The 3,874-nt window shown below is 46.7% G+C and overlaps 1 protein-coding gene across 7 annotated transcripts in view; it reads left to right on the top strand.

Moving 5' to 3' along the window:
• GATAD2A (GATA zinc finger domain containing 2A) overlaps nucleotides 1-3,874 on the top strand; it is a 109,955-nt gene continuing 106,081 nt past the window's right edge. For 6 of the 7 annotated variants that reach the window (XM_006778319.2, XM_015557738.1, XM_015557737.1 and 3 more), the window contains exon 1: nucleotides 1-59. The gene's annotated coding sequence lies outside the window, so the exon portion shown is untranslated. The remainder of the gene's footprint in view (nucleotides 60-3,874) is intronic. The other variant, XM_015557736.1, reaches the window with a different exon arrangement.

The raw sequence follows: 3,874 nt of genomic DNA, 5'->3' as shown, positions 1-3,874 counted from the left end.
CCGCAGCCCGAGGCCGCCCGGGACCTAGCAGCCTTCTGTGGGGGCGCCGAGCAACTTCGGTGAGTGAGGGGCCAGCGCCGCTGGTGGCGGGTCCCCGGCTTCCGGTGCCCCGGGCTTCTCTGGGGCTTCCGCTTCTGCGAGGGGACCGCCTCCAGTGTGCGGACCTTCTTGTCTGCGGGGACTCGCTTCTGTGAAGGAATCCCCCACTTCTGTGGGGAACCCCCGCCTCTCCAAGGGATTCTCCTTCTCTGAGGGACCTCACCTCTGTAAGGGACCCCGCAGACTCCTTTTTCTGCGGGGAGCCCCCTTCTCTCATGGACTCTCCACTTTTCTGAGGGGCCTCGCCTCTCTGGGGGCAGCACCCCACCTCTCTGGGACTCCCTGTCTTCCTAGGGATCTTCTGCTTCCCTGAGGGATCCCGCTCCCCCAGGAGACACTCCTGCTTCTAGGGATCCCTCCACTTCTCTGGGGGATCCCCACTTCTCTGAGACCACCTGGCTTTTCCATGGACCCCCCTCCCCCCACTGATTTTCTGAGGAGATCTCAGCTTCTCTGAGCTGTTGTCCCACTTTTCTTTTTTTTCTTCTTTTAATATATTTGTATTGATTTCAGAGAAAGGACGAGGGAGAGAGAGATAGAAACATCAATGATGAGAGAGAATCATTGATCGGCTGCCTTCTGCAAGTCCCACACTGGTGATCAAGTCAGTAACTGGGCATGTGCCCTTACCAGGAATTGAACCCATGACCTACTGGTTCATAGGTCGGCCACTGAGTCAGGCCTCTAGGCTGTTGTCCCACTTTTCTATGATGAGAGCCACTTTTTGTTGGTCCCCTTTCCCTCTACTTTCCTGAGTTGCTTTTTTCTGTCCCCACTTGTTTGGGTGACCTCCTTCTTCTATCAAACATCCCTGAACTAATCTGAGTTGTTCCTGCGTCTGTCAGAATCCTTCTTGAAGGTGTTTTCTACTTTTCTGAGCTATCCCCACTTTTGATGGGAACCCTGCTTTTTTTTCTTATTTTTTTATTGTATTAATTTTAGAGAGAGGAAAGAAAAGAGAGAGAAAGAGAGAGAGAGAGAGAGAGAGAGAACAACATCGATTTTTTGTTCCATTTATTTATTCATTCATTGGTTGCTTCTTCTATGTGCCCTCACAGGAGATTGAACCCACAACCTTGGTATATCCTGACGTTGCTCTAACCAACTGAACCACACTGGCCAGGGCAGGATACTCTGCTTTTTGATGAGTGCCTCCATTTTCCTGAGAGGTCCTCCATTACTCTGAAATGCCCATACATCTGACTGGATGCTTAGTTTTCTGACAAACAAAAACAAAAGCAAAAAACTAACTTTTCAAAAATTATTTGCCATTTCTTTTTGGTTCCCTACTAATCTATGCATCTTATGTTTGGAGGGGGTCACTGGCTTCTCCAGAGGTTCCCCCCCGGCTAATATGATATGTCTTATTCCTATGGGCTCCACACATCTCTGAAGTGTGTCTCCACTTTTTTAAGATTCCTCTTTTCTAATGAGAGACATGGTAAATTTTTTCACTTCACTGAGGGGGTCCTATTGCGTTCAGAAGGGTTCCCCTCCCACTTGCCTGAGGTTTCCCTCATGATTCTCTTTTTTTAAAAAGTTGTTTGTTTGTTTATTTATTTTAGATTTATTTTTCCCCTCCTGATTCTTTAAGGGATAAACTGTCCTCATTTCTTCTTGGAACTTCAAGATCCCCTTATTTATCTTTGTGGCACCCACTTCCCTCCATTCTGGAAGGAGAAATGTGCCTTCCCTTCAGTCTTCTTTCTTGCCAGATTGGGTGGTCTTCTCTGAACTTTTACCTTAGGTTCCAGAGGCCAGAGAGATTTTGGCTGGAAGGGAAATTGGGAGACAGAGAGGCAAAAAACAAAACAAAATAAAAACACACATCACTGTTTTCTTGTCCCTTAGGACCTGATAAATTTGGGGGGAGCAGGCGATGTTTCCAGATGACCACCTTGGTTACTCTGTTTTTAAGCCATGGTGGCAGGCCAGTATAGAGGCAGGAGGGACAGGACTGGAACATTGTTTGTCCATTATCACACTGTCAAGTTGTGGGACTGATCCACTTCCTGTCCCATGCCTTAGTCCTCCCTCTGCATAGGGAGTAGCAGGGAGAAAAAAAATGCTCCTTTATGTCTTTCTGCAGCATTTTCTCTTCCTAGGCTCTCTGACTTACCCCTTGATCTCTAGAGGCTCCTCAGTTTGTGGGCCACTCTGATTTGAAAGGCAAGGCAAGAAGCAGGAAATGGGTCACCTTAGATCCAGGAAGGTGGAATAGAGGCAAGGGACAGGGGTTTTGACTTAATTTTTCTAAGTTTTAGATGACTTCAGGCTGGCCAAAGGAAGTTTTTACGTGGCTTTACAAATCTCATGTGTACTTTTTTTAATGGCCCACCCTAGATTCCAAGTTCACTCCAGTAGCTAATTTTATCTGCTTTGCCAAACTCAGCACTCTCTGGAGCCCAAGTAGATGAATGCTGGCATTGAGAGATGGTCCAAAGGACGGGAATGAACTCAGTTTGAAACCTGAGTAACTTGCAACCACTTTGTGTCCATGCACAAGTTTCAGGCTAAAAAAGTGGAGAGACCGTTCCTGAAGTGGAGTTTTGAAATATAGGCTGAACTCCTGTTTGGTTTAGCATTTCAACGAGTTCTACACTCTGACTTTGCTATAACTGCAGTTCACTTTACAGTTTGACTTAAGGCTGTCCTTCTCCTCTTCGTTTCCATCTGGGTCTTGCTTAATTTGAGTTCTTTGTGAAGACTCCTGCGGAGGCTATAATTTGAGTTCTAAATCTGTCGGTGGACCATGTGGACACAAGTTTCAACTCGAGCTATTTTCTTCTGTGGAGAAGTGTTTGGAGTTTCCTGGGCCCTCTGCTCCTGGAGTAGTCAAGTCCAGGCAAGAAGGTGCTACAGAGCTGGTTGCTCTTTTACTGCCTTTTCCTGGTCAGCTGTAGGTACTGCCCTGAAAGCCAAGGGAAAGATGGTGGGAAGCTCAGGGTTTAGGGTGTCCTGAGACAGGGCAGAGAAGTGCTGACATGTTTATTATTTTAAATGAAACCCATAGGACCAGCAAGATAGGGTGTTAGGGAAGGGGGAGGTTTGAAGTCAGAAGGACCTGAATCAGATTCTGGGTCTGTCCTCCCTAGTAGTGTGGCCTTGGACAAGTTATGGCACAAAATTGGTATGTTACTAAATATTTAAGGAGTCACATCTCTGTAAATGTGTGTGAAGATGCTTACAGATGGGAAGTGCTTCCTAGATGTATGAATGCTATGAATGAATGAATGAATGAATGAATGAATCTGAGATAATGAGCGGGGCATGGCCAGCACAGTGCCTCACACATGGTTGGTGTGCAGTAAAGGTTGGTTGAGCTCAGGAGATTAGGGTTTGTCCTACACTCCCAGGCCAGGAAGCACTTGACATTCTGCCAGGCTAAAGTTTCGTAGAAATTTTATGTGTTCAGATAGCAGATGTGAGGCAGATTTGCTGTGTGGCAGACGTTTGTATTTGCCTTGGCCTTGTCTTCTCCCTCTGTAAAATGGGATAACTTATCTTTTTTTTTAATCCTCACCCAAGGATATTTTTCCACTGATTTGTAGAGAGAGTGGAAGAGAGAGGGAAAGACAGAGAGAAATATGGATGTGAGAGAAACACAGTGATTGCCTCCTGCACTTGCCCTGACTAGGGCCTGGGCCTGGGAGGAGCCTGCCGCCCAACTGAGGATCGGAATCAAACCCGGGACCCTTCAGTCCACAGGCAGGTTTGGCTCTATTCACTGAGCCAGGTGTTAGTTTTGAAGGGATTTTTTTTTCCCTTTGAGTAC

This window comes from Myotis davidii, unplaced genomic scaffold (assembly GCF_000327345.1).
Source record: "Myotis davidii unplaced genomic scaffold, ASM32734v1 scaffold448, whole genome shotgun sequence".
Lineage (NCBI taxonomy): Eukaryota > Metazoa > Chordata > Mammalia > Chiroptera > Vespertilionidae > Myotis > Myotis davidii.
The sequence above is the reverse complement of the archived record's forward strand: the minus strand, read 5'-3'. Positions and strand labels throughout refer to the sequence as shown.